This window comes from Pinus tabuliformis, chromosome 3_2 (genome assembly GCF_031772625.1).
Source record: "Pinus tabuliformis cultivar Carrire ecotype Pingquan chromosome 3_2, CPIR1, whole genome shotgun sequence".
Taxonomy (NCBI): Eukaryota; Viridiplantae; Streptophyta; class Pinopsida; order Pinales; family Pinaceae; genus Pinus; species Pinus tabuliformis.
In genome coordinates this window covers 46,913,491-46,926,895 of record NC_142302.1, presented here as the reverse complement: position 1 = coordinate 46,926,895, position 13,405 = coordinate 46,913,491, and positions in this window count along the sequence as shown.

The following is a 13,405-nucleotide window of genomic DNA, read 5'->3' as shown; positions in this document are numbered from 1 at the left end:
GTAAAAGCAAAGGAAAAAATCAAAAATTCAAGTTCCCCAGCGGACTCGCCATTTTGTCGGCCGGATAAGTCATTCTTGCGGACAAGATCGACCTCCCTAGTATCTAACGATATCTAGCGACAAGCAAACCAAACAAATTCTATCTTTCTCTAAATCTGCAATTTATAAATAAAGGCAAACAAGTGTTTTAGGCCTACCTCGGGTCCAGTGCTAGTTTGTGGAAGCCACGCTCCGTTGATCTAAGTGAGCTCCCTTGTAAAGAATTTGCAAAAACAAACAAGCACACACATTAAATAGCACCTGAAAAGCCAATATAATAAAGCATATTTATCATGATGATTAAGGAATTCATGAAACAAACCATATAAGACAATTTATTGAGAAAAATGAATCTGATTGTATTAACTTTAATCAAAGAAGAACTTTACAACCTTGGTGCCTTGATGTTGTACAAGCTCCTCCCAGGGTCCAGCAAGAATCTCCTCTACTTTGACAAGTTTCACTCTCTTCCCAATGAAGCCAAAAGGTATGTAATCTCTCCTCTCAAGCTTAACTAGGAAGTCTCAATTCCAACAACATTTACCCTAAAAAATGTTCAGCTTCTAACCTCCCTAGTAACCAGCCCAATGCCCTAATTTATAGTGCAATGGAGGGAAGTTACTAGGTCCACCTTTAAAGGGATAAAGCCCTCCTTCAAAGGGATAAGCTCCTCTCATCAAGGGATTAGCTCCTTTACTTTTGGGATGCATGAACCACCTAGGAGCGAACCATCCACGTTAAGATTCCTTCTAGAATCATCCAGAATTAACCCAAAGTGAGTTTTTAAGAATAAACTTGCGCCTTTTTTACTTTCACAAGGGTCCGCACCCACTCCTTTAGAGATAGAGTGGGCAGGTCCGCAGGTAACATGACCATGGGGTGCGGGACCGCAGGTAACAGTAAGAGAAAGTGCGGAACTAGAGCTTTATTGATTTTTAAGGACTTTCTCTCATTTTTAAAGCTTGACATGAAGAGCTAAGGTTTGAGACTTGCTAAGGAGGACAGTATGAATGATGATAGACCCATACTGACTGCAAATAGTCATGGTGACAATCCTTGCTTCTGGCGGGTGGCCAGAGTTATAAGTGTGACTTGAGTGAGGTAGTTTCGAGGAGGTGGAATGCATGAATGCATGCAAACGATGTTTTTTTCCCACTCGTCGTAATTAGCTCCCACCTCATAGATCCGTAGTTAACCACTTGTTGTCCTAATCATCCTCTGTCTTTGAGTTGACTGCAACCACGTGTGAGAGGACACCTGGTTTTGTATGTGATGACTGAACGAACGTGGCCAAGTTAATTGGCCACCTTTTCACTTATAAACCAACTACCTCGTAACCTTTACAACTTTTGATAAAATTATGCATATGAGTGAGTGAGTGGGATACTTACCTGTGGTCTCGATGCCATACCGCAATTGTTGAAGATCAGAGGTGCACGTTGTTTATTTGTTGCATGGTCATTCTTCATCCTCCTCTGTTGTTCGTTGTCTGTTGTCTGCTATCTAGAGCTCCTGGATCATCCTAGTGAATACCTATAGCTGATGATTGATATTCTATGGGATAGGCTGTTACAGGACCTGACCAACCTACCATTCACCCTCGGATTGATCCCTGTGGCTTTCGAGGGATCCTGTAGGAATACAGGGGATCATGTAGAAAACACAGTCTTCGCCTAAATAGAAGCAATGAAGTGAAAAAAACAATGGAATTGATGGAGAGATGCATGGTAAGGAGTGGAGGAGATGAATATATGTGAGGCAAGGTTCCCTTTGGATCCTCTCTTTGCTCCTTGATTGTCTTTCTCACCCACCTGCAAATAACAATTATGTCTTTTTCTATTTTTCCTTTTTTTTTTTAAAACACCTACGCTGCCTCAGATAGGTTTTCACCCTAAATGTTTGCCCTAGGCGCCTCAAGGAAGGTTTTCACCCAGGGATCTTCTTATTCTTTATGTTGCATAACTTTTCATCTTCAAGAGTAGAAAGAGATGGATTAATTTTCAAAGTTTTCTCTCGGCTGAATTCTATAGTTTTGACATGGAGTGTATTGGAATCGGCCAAGCATAAGTCGATTGGATGATTGTTCTGGGTTTCACTTACTTCTTCTTCTAATGGTAACGAACTAGGAGTTGGAATTTGGAGCAAGTGTTCAATTAAGTCATCCTCATCTAGTTGTTTTCCTCCTATGGTTGCTTCCAAAGCATAAAATCGGGCTGAATAAGCCTCATCTTCTTCCTCCTCCTCCAACCATAAAGGTAAATCATGCTTTAAAGAAGGTTGAGCAAGAGGGTATAGGACTAACTGCGTGGACATATGCCCATTCTTGATGGTTATATTCCCAGCTCTGCGGCTAATGTAAGCATCAGTTATGGCCAACCATGGACTCCCAAGGATGAGAGGGTAACTAGTAAGCTTAGCCTTAGGCTGGAGAACTAGGAAATCTGCAGGGTACTCCCAGGAGTCAATGGAGACCATCACATCCTCTACAATTCCCTCAGGGGTGACTATGGAATGGTATGATAATTGCAGAACTATTGTGGTCTTCCTCAATGACCCTTGGAGGTTGAGCTTAAGCATGGTTTCCTTAGTCATCACATTAATGGCATCCCCAAGATCGATCAGAGTGTGTGGGACGATGGTGCCATTGATGTGCACATCTACTACAAGGCTTCCAGGGTACAAATATTTTGGACATATTACCTACCCCAGCATTAAGTCGGACAGTTGCCCAATGACATTAATGGTAGGGGCATCCCTTTTTCTTCTTCCTGGATGCTTGAAGCATTTCTCCTTAATCAACTTACTATAAATGGGAACATCTTTCATTGCCTGGAGAAGGGGGATCTTTACACATAGATTTTTCAATTCTCCCAGAAGTTCAAGTTCTTTTGGGGTAGGCTGGAGTGGTTGGGATAATCTCTCAGGAAAGGGTGGATTTACTTTAAGGTTTCTTTCCTCTCTTTCTTCCTCAACCTCCCTATGTGGAGAGGAAGGTTGGTTATCTGTAAGAATTCTCCCAGATCTTAGGTTGATCTCCTGGATTTCTACAACATAAGATGGGTATGATGTCTCTACATTGTATAATTGTTGAACCTGCCTATTGTTCAGGTTCATATTTGGCTAGGTAGGCATCTGGGGTTGCTTGGGTGGAGCGGAGTGTAGGAGTTGTGGTTGGGTAGGTGGTGGAGGCAATAGAGCTGGAGCATTGTTGTATTGGGGCCTCCACCCCTAGTTTGGGGTATTCCATTGAGGTTGTGCCAGAAAATAAGGTTGAAATGACTAGTTGGCTGGTTGGGAATGATACTGAGATGCATAGGACCAAGGAGGGGGTGTATACTAGGAAGGATGAGCAGGGGGTCCCCAAGAAGGTATAGATGTGGTTTGGTTGGGGTTGTAATATGCATGGGATGACCCTTGCATAACCTGCTAGTATGGTCTAGGCCCAGGAGGTCTCCTTTGGTTGATGTAGCAAAGCTTCTCAGTGACCCCTTTAGCTACTTGATATACAACTTTGAGTTCGGGTAAAGAAGGGCACTTGTTCGTGGAGTGTTTTTCTTCACAGACCGAGCAAATCTCAATGTAGTTCAATGGACATTCATTCTTGGGATGCCTCCTGGTGCATCTAGGACAAAAGATGGCCAAGGCTCTCTCTGCTTCCTCTTGATTCCTTTTGATATTTATGGTGTCCAATTGCAAGGCAAGGGTTTGCAACATCTCACTTTTGAAATCTTCCAACATATTTCCAATTTCACCCTTGATGGATGAGTTGGAAGATGATGTACTAGCCATAAATTGACTACCCCTACTCTTTTTCCTAGCTACCATAAAATGGTTTCTAAAGACATTATTGATATCCTCATAGGGTAATTGGTAGATATCCCCTCCTGCTAACATGTTTAAGGTATCTAAAAGATCTTCCCTTATTCTTCTAAGCAGGACCAGCTTTAGTGACTCAGGGTCAAGTGTGCACCTAGCCCTTTTGTAACTGAGCTAGAATCTTTCTTCGTAGTCTTCTAAGGATTCATCCTGGCCCATGGTCATCCTGAAAATATCTTCTTTAGTATCCTTTTACCTACAGTAGTCCCTATATTTGTTGTTAAAAGCCTACTATATATGAGCCCAAGTTGTGATGCTATCTCTAGGTAAACCCATGAACCAGCACAATGATGCATCCTTGAGGGTAGATGGAAACAATTTCAACTTTTTCTCATCATTTGTATAGTCATAGGTTCGACATCTAACAAAAAACTCAAATAGGAAAGTTTCAAGGTCCTCTGTGGTCAGGCCATGGAAATGAGGTATGGTAGAGGGGCTTATATTCTTCATCTTAGTGTTCCCATTGGTTTCCTTGATGGGGAAGGCACCCTCAACTCTCTCTCTATTCCCTCTATCATTTTGGTTTCTAGCCATTGGTTCAATAGGAATGGGTTCTTCTTCTTCTTCTTCCCCTATAGGTTCTTCAAATATGTTAGGTTGCTCACCTAAAGGTTCCTCTAGTTCATAGCCACTGAATAAGAGAGAAGGTTGGCTGTTGGATGCAGTGGGGGTATTTGGCAAGAATCTCCCTAAATTGTCCCTACTCCTACAAGGCATGAAAGGAAATGTCTTTGGGGGATTTTATAAGAATTTTTAGCAAGAAAGTACTTTGAAGAAATGAAATTTCCGATTGAATGAAAATTACTGACAGAAAGAAATTACTTGCTAAATTGAAATTCTACTTGCAGAATGGAAAGGAAAGTAGATAATGACAAATGAAAGAAATGAAGCTACTAGATTAATTTTGCAGAAATAAACTAATGGCAGAAAATTGGAGACTAGAAATAGAAGAAAAGAAAGCAGACTAGAAATAGAAGAAAAGAAAGCAGTACTCACATTCTACTCAGACACCTCCCCAACAACGATGCCAAAAAGTGATGAGCGCCAGTATTGCAACAAGGATGCTGCAACTCCTAGGCTACCAACTTTACTTATCAACCTGAGGTTCATACAAACTTGGAGGTGGCAGTGCTATATGTACAAGTAGAAGTGAAGATCCTTCCTGTTGTCACTTGTTCATTTAGCGAGAGACCCTAGGGGTTCCAAGCTAGACTTCTATAGGGTCAGAAGAAACTTGATTCTTGGATGGAAGAAGAGAACATCTATTCTAAGAGAGCTACTCTATTGTAGTAATGAAGAAAACAACATGAAATGCCAAATCACACCATATCCTAATTAACCATTTAAATATCTATGCTAAGCAAAATTTATAAATCAACACTAACCTAATGCTGCTATCTCAGTTACAAAAGTAAAGAGCATAAAACCAAACTAATTAGTAATCAAGGAAACTAAACTAAATCTATTTTCACTTTATTGGTTTTTTGATGATCAGATAGTGTTAGAGTCTGATTGAATAACCAAATCGAAGCTTAGAAGTGGCAGTGTGTAAATGATATGAAGAACAAAGTTCGGGAAAGAGTCAAGTAGAAAAAGCAATCGAAGATAGAAATCAGTGAAGGGAGGACGTAATGAGGCAATAGTGCATAGGAACCTCTGGATCGATCAACAAACAGTAAAAATGGAAGATGAGTGGCAAAGATCTTATCGCAGGAGATTACGTGAATAGAGGGACGAGCAAGATTAACGGAAGATGAGCAGTGGAGATCTTATCACGGGGATTAAGTGAATAGATGGATGGATTGATCAACAAACATGATTAATGAAAGATGAGTGGCAGAGATCTTATCGTGGGAGTTTAAGTCAATAGATGGATGAACATGATTAACGGGAGATGAATGGCAGAGATCTTATCACAACAATGAAGTGAATAGATGGATGGATCACATCAATTCACGTGGTGACAAAAGGGTAAAAACGTGCAGAATGAAGGAGTGGGTTTCATAGGTGGTAAGCAGTTTCTCGCGCACCCTCAAAGCTGTAAGCTGTATTTCTAATTTTCATGTGATTAGCCTAAGTGAGTGACACGTAGCACGAGAAAACAACTTTTCTCGCATGCTCTCGGGTGGATATCGGCCATGCAAGAATTCACATGGGATTGCGTGATTGATCAATGGTGGAGATCGGCCATGCTAGTTGGTGATCAGGGGATGCGATAGCTGTTGGATCGAGGGCATGATAGATTGACAATGGAGATTTGGGGCATAAGTAGGTGGAAGAATTCACGATAGCTGTTGGATCAAGCTAGACTGATCGATGGTGGAGATCTAGAGTACATAAAGTCAAGCGTTGAAATAAATCAGATGGTAATTGGTGAGGTTTGTCATGGATTAGACGGTAAGGAAATCTACGGGTATAATCTGATCAAGAGTTGTTTTATTAGCTTCCACTTAATCATTTTGTGCTGAAGGAAGTGAGCATATGAGCAAAAAGTGATGGAAAAAGATGACAATGAAATGAAACTTGTACTGAATCAAGACAACGAACTTCATGCAAGAACTCCTGGCTAACCGACTAATTTAAAGAAGCCACAAATGGAAGCAAACTAAAACACAACTAATCTACGCTACACTATTGTAATGGAAATGCATCTATTTAAGAAAATGAACAATTAAACCATGAATCTATGCTAGCATACATGTGCAATAAAGTGGAGCCTTAGTTGCTAGGGTTGGGCCCTAACCCAAGAGCTTCAGCCCTCTGATTTAACTCAGTGCTGGCTCAAAACAAAACTCATTCTTATTATCAAAACAATGGATTACATCAAAAACTATCACAAGTAGAGTTTTACAATCAAAATTCCCCATCCTACTGAGGTCCTAGGACTCTCTACTTATACGTCTGAAGTCTCCAATGACTTCCTTAAACTTAGGGAGGCTTAGCTCCCAAACTCGAGATAAACTGGTGCTTGGACTGTCACTTGCTTGGCTACCTTCTAGTCCTCATGATTTGGCTGTTTGCACTCCGAGCTGATGGAGGAATATTCGAATGGAGGGGTAGTAAATGAGGAGGATTTACCTCTTATAATTCCTCTCCCTTGTCCCATTCAAGTTTTGACCAAGGTCTTTGCCAAAATTCCTTGCTTTTATCCTTTAATCCTACATTAAATGCACATTAGACCACAAAGCAAAACATCCAACTCTAATTCATCTCATAAACAAAATATAATCAAAAGTATGCAATAAGTTGTGAGAATAGTTGGTTTGAGTAAGCTAGGAGATGAATTAAGGTCCATATAATTACCCAATTATGAGGCTCATCAGTTTCCATGGCAGGATGTATGGTGGTAGAGGAAAAAATTCTACACTGCATGTTTCCATATGCACCTCCTCCATTTCTCCTTTACTATCTATGACTTTCTCAGGTTGTTGAGGCTTGGCACATTTCTTATCATGTTTATTCGTGTGTCTCTCTTCCTTGGTCAGTTTCTTCCTCGGTGATATCCGTTGTTTTTGTGTTGATGTTTCTCCAGTTGATGCTACTACAAGTAATGCTATTACGGGCATCTTAGTCGATGTTGTGGGCATACTAGTGGCTTCCATGATTCTAGATATACCCTTCTCACGAAAATTATGCACAATTTCTTCCCAAGAATGCTCAGATGACATACGACATCTAAAACTTCTACAATTTCTTCTCACTCTTAAGACTTGAATTCTAAATTCAGTAAAGTGTTCGATCTGGGTGGGAGGCACCTTTTTATAATGATTTCAAATTTCTAACCCCGTCATTAGATTATATTTTGTTCATATTGTGCTCTGATTCTATTCATTAATTTCATATATATCCTTAGATCTTTCCAACCTGTCCTCATAAATGCAAGTTTCCATGTATTTTAACGTTAAATTTCCCTATTAACAGTCATATTATTCTAGCGAACTTAGAGGCATCCCATAATGTAGCGAACATTTGTCTTATGTTATAGCCCCTATGTAATTAGACATAATCTAGACTGTAGCGAAGTAACTCCTTACGTCGAAGCTCTCTGCAACATAGTTTATAGTCCAATGCTCACTTTAAACTGCAGGTGGCACTAAGAATTTTCTCCTTTCTTCTTTAGAGCGAAGATGTAAGGGCATGGATGTCCCTGTATAGCTTCAACCTACTGCCATTTACTCTTCCTTGAATCAACTCTCCATTTAACTTTTCTAATTGAATTGTGCCTCCATTAGTAACATGCGTGATAACGGAGGGGCCCAACCAATGGCACTTGAATTTTCCTGGAATTTTTATAAACTTACTATAATAGAGGAGAACAAGTTCCCCTACTTGGAAATTATTTTGCTTAATATGTCTATTATGTCACGATTTTTCTCTTGCTTTTTGTACCTGCTAATGGAATCCTGCTATAAATATGTCTTCTTCCAAAGAAATCAACTACGACATTCTTTCCTCCATTATATCAGTGTCTACCATATCTGTAAAAGTTGCAATCCCCAAGCTAGGCATAATCTATTCCATGGGCATCACAACTTCTTGCCCATAAACTAATTTGAAGGGTGTATGACTTTTCAACCTCTTACATATGGTCATGTAAGTCGATGCAACTACATTTTGAGATCCGAGTAATCTTTATTTACATTGCATACCTTAGTAAGTGTATTCTCCAAAATCTTGTTAAATTCTTCCATTTTTCCATTGGCTTGAGGATGATAAGGGGTACTCTTCTAATGATAGACCTATAATTCCTCAGTCAATGCTTTAATAGTTTTATTCAGGGAGTGGGAACCTTGGTCACTCATCAAAATCTTTGGACATCCAAATCTAGACAATATATAATCAAAAATAAACTTCACAGCAACCTCTACACTGTAGTTCCTTACTAGTTGTTCTTTAGCCCATATTGTCAAGTAATCATTTATTGTAATTATGTACCTCACACCAATCCTCTTCCCAGGTGGGTTGATGGGTCCAATAAAATCAATAGCTCACTTATCAAAGGCCTGCAATCTAACTTGTGGTACCAATGGAATCTCATCTCTTCTTGAAGGTTTTCCTATTCTTTGACACATATCACATGATCTGCAACATTCCTTTACATCTTTATGTAGTGTAGGCCACCACAATCATGATCTCACAATCAACTGCGCAATAGATTTTCCTACATATTGTCCACTGGCTACTCCACCATGATATTTTGCTAGAATCTTCTATCTTTCATGTTTAGGAACATATTTGTGCAGTATCTCATCAAGTTCCATCTTATATAATTGTCCTACTATTAATGAAAATTCAACTGCCTTAACCACTAATTCCCTCTTTTTCTATGTAGTATACTATTAAGGAGCCATCCTTGTGGTCAAAAATTGAATGATATATGCAAAATAGTCATCTACGACTCTGATTGCAAATAATTGTGCATCAGGGATATTATCATCTATGCTGGTTGGTTCTTCTCTTGTTTCCAATCTTGATAGATGGTTAGGGCCTGCATTCAATTTTCCTTGTTTAACAATGATTTCAATGTCATATTCCTAGAATTATAGTAACCATCTACAAATTTCCTCCTATGATAGGCTTATTAACTAAATACTTCAGTGCACAATGACTTGTAAACATTTTAAAGTGTGATCCCAGCAAATAGTGTCTAAATTTCTACAATGCATACACCATGGCCAATCCTTCCTTTTCTATAGTGGTACAATTATTTTCTTCTTTAGATAATTTCGTACTTACAAAAGCTATAGAATGATCAATTTATCCTACATCAGGTTGTGCTATTACTACTCCCAAAGCTATACAAGAGGCATCCACATGGACATGAAATTCCTTATTCAAATCAGGGAATGCTAGCATAGGTGCAACTACCATCTTTTATTTCAATATGTTGAGGCTCTTTTGACATTGTTCATCCCACTGAAAAGTTACTTCCTTCTTCAATAATTTCTCTATATGCGCATTAATATGAGCATACCCCTTGATAAACTTCGTGTAATACCATGTATGTCCCAATGTAGTGAGAAGCTGTCTACTATCTTAGGTGGAGGCAAGTTCCAAATGATAGAAATCTTACCAAGGTCCACCATTAATCCTTTCTTACAAACATTATGTCCCAACAATATGCCAAAAGGTACACATAATATGCACTTCTTTAGTTTCAAAGAGATCTGATATTGTCTACATGTGTCAAGCATAAGTCTTACAATTCTAATACATTTGATTAACAACCCAAATATTGTCCAACCATCAAAGTATACCTCCAAACATTTGTGGATGTATTCCTTAAAAGTTGCAACCACCACTCTAGAAAATATAGCAGGGGCATTCTTTAATCCAAAAGTCATTACTGTGTATTGATATGAGCCCCATTCTGTAGCAAATATGGTCTTATGCCGATCTTTAGGTGTAATCCTAATCTGATGATAACCTGAAAATCCATCTATAAATGAGTAAGCTTCCTGACCTCCTACATTCTCTAGCACTTCATCTTTGAAAGGAGTAGGGAAGGGATCATGTAAACATGCATCATTTAAATTTCTCAAATCAACACAAATCTTGATTTATCCTTGAGCCTTCTTTTCTTGCACCACCATAGGAATCACCCATTCTTATTCTTCTACTGGTTCAATAATTCCTTCTTCTATCATCTTATCAAGTTCTATATTTACTTTCTCCTTATACTTTGGGTTCATTCTATAAGGTCTTTGCTTGACTCGCTTCACATTAGGCTTAAGCGGAATCTTCATGATTCCTAAATCTCCTACTATACCCTTCATTTTTGAAAACTTTGTCGGAAATAGTTCTTGATATTCATGAAATAACTTTGTAGGCTCTTCACCCCAATAATCTCCTATTGTTTCAAACTTGGGCTCCTTCTCTAATCCTATGTTTATCTTCTTCGTCTTTAGTGGCTTCATTATATCTGGTATCTCTAACTCATGCCCATTTACTTCATGGTATCCTTTTGATTCTGTTATGTCAATGTTGTGGGGATCTTCTTCTTATTCTGCAGTAAGGTTATAGAATTCTAGTGCATTTTCTATCTATGCATCCCAATCGGGTTGCTTCCATGTCAGTGGAATTACATTCTCAAAGATCCTCTTCTTGACTGTATCAAGGGTCAAATCTATGTATTTACAATCATCTTCAAAGCTTAATGTTAATATGAAACCATCAACCATGTCTGCCCAATTTATTGTAACATGTCGAAGCTCTGTTTCTAAGTACCAGTTCTTAGGGTTTTTCTGTAATATATGAATGAATCCATGTACCCATTGTTGTTGTGGAATCTCCTTCCATGTTGTAGTACATAACTGGATATGCTCCCTAGGATTAGTTTTACCATCATATTTATTTCCATCTCTGTGTTTATCTGACCAAATCTTATCCACATCAACCTTCGAAATTCCTGCCAATCTCCTATATTCTTCTTGTGTGCACCCCACCATGACAGAGGAGTGACTTTAAGGGATATATCCAAGGCTAACAACATTTGATTCTTTGTAACCTATTCTTCATAATCATTAATAAAATTATTTATATCACTTAAGCCATTATAAGAAGGCAGATTACATACCTTAGATATCATACAATGAACTGATTTGGTGATTCTTGCACAACACCTTGTGGATACTTCATGCAATCTATTCTGCCAGTTTTCCAACTCTTCTTCTAAATCTGAGGTACAAGAAATATCATGCTCCCAAGTCAACTTGCCTTTTGTAGTAGGGTTAAAAAAATCTTGTTCCTGTGTTGTCATTTGATATATTATCTATATCAGCTGCGCAATATTCTTCTCTAACTGGTTCTGTATATATTACCCCTTTTGATGGATCCAAGGGAACAATTACTCTCATATTATTCCCTTCAAATATCATCTGTCTCTTCTTCATATTAATTATAGCCATATTTTCAAATTCCCAATCAAGTCCAAGTAATGTAGAATAGGGATTACATTCATCAACGATCTGTATTACTTCAAAATCAGCAGTAGTGCGAACTCCTTCAATGTCCACTGTTACACCTGGTAGTCTTCCTAAGGGGAAGCTCTTTTACTGATTTTCCATCCTTAATTGAATAGGTGACCATTTTAGCTTTGGCTTACCCATTAATTCCCATGTATGCTTCATTAAGTTATTAGCATCAGATCCTAGATCCAGGATAACTTGATCCATCTCATATACTCCTATCTGCAGACTAAGCCTCATACCTCTTCCAGTTCTCTTTTGTTGATGTAAATTATTGGCTGTGCACATCTCACTTCACAGAGCTTCTTTGGATGCACATGAATCTATCAACTCCTGAAGCCCTTCTACAACCTTTTGATCTCTTAATAATTTCATACAAGTTTGTAGAAAAGTATTTAAAATACCTACTTGATTTGTTGAATCCTAGTCGTGTGTTAGATCTTGATCCTGTGTCGAAGCTTGATTCTTCTTTGATGCTTGATTCTGTGTTGAAGCTGATGACACATCGTAACTAGTTCACTGTTGTGACTGTGCACTAGAGGTCAAAGCTCCAACATCCATAACGATTCACTTTGCTTCCATGAATACTTCTTTTTCCTTATTTTTCCTTCTCAACAATTTTTCTAACCCATGTACTTTCATATTCTTTCTTCTCATTTACTTTATCACTTCCGTTCGCAGCTCCACTTCTAGTGACAATACTAATTCGTGGTTCGTTATTCCTTCTTTCATTGGTCATCATTTAAATATTATGTGTCGACTGTTGTTTCCTTTTTCTTGCATATTTTCTATAAGTACAGGACATTCTTAAATTATATGGTCAAAATATTTACAGTACTTACATTTTATAGTAGGGTAATGAAAATGTGTCATAAAATGACCTGCCTATTCGCACTTATAGAAAATAATCTGTCCACGTCCTTGACCAGCTCCAACACCTCAACCTCTTCCTTGATAGACTCGTCGGCCATCACACTTCCCATTTCCTTCATGTCCATGTTCTTTTGCTTTCATTCTATAAGTGTCAGCACTACGCTCCATCATTAGTTCATAAGCTCGACAATTATCTTCATCATGTCCTACTAACTTACAAAATTTTCAATATAGGTTCCTTTGACTCTGCACATATTTTTGTAACAGGTAACAATATTTTGAGCAATGTTTAGCTCTGGTCTTACATGTCTCACACCACAGGATGGATCCTACATTTAAGGGATTCAATGCCTGACTATCCATGTAATCCATAAAGATAGGGCATTTTTCTTTAGAATGGCCCTCTGATCTGCACTTTGTACACCATACTTCTTCTCTAACTTCTTTGATTTTCTTGATATCTTGTATCTGTAGGGTTAGGTTTGCCAACTAAATCTGAATTTTTTGCATACATGCATTAGTATCTCCTATGGGCGAAGCTTCCAACTTTATCACAATCTACAGAGATTCAACTTTAATCGTTATCTTTTATTGCATCAATGGTAATCTGATATGTGGTAACAATGCAGCTATAAACCATTCTTGATATT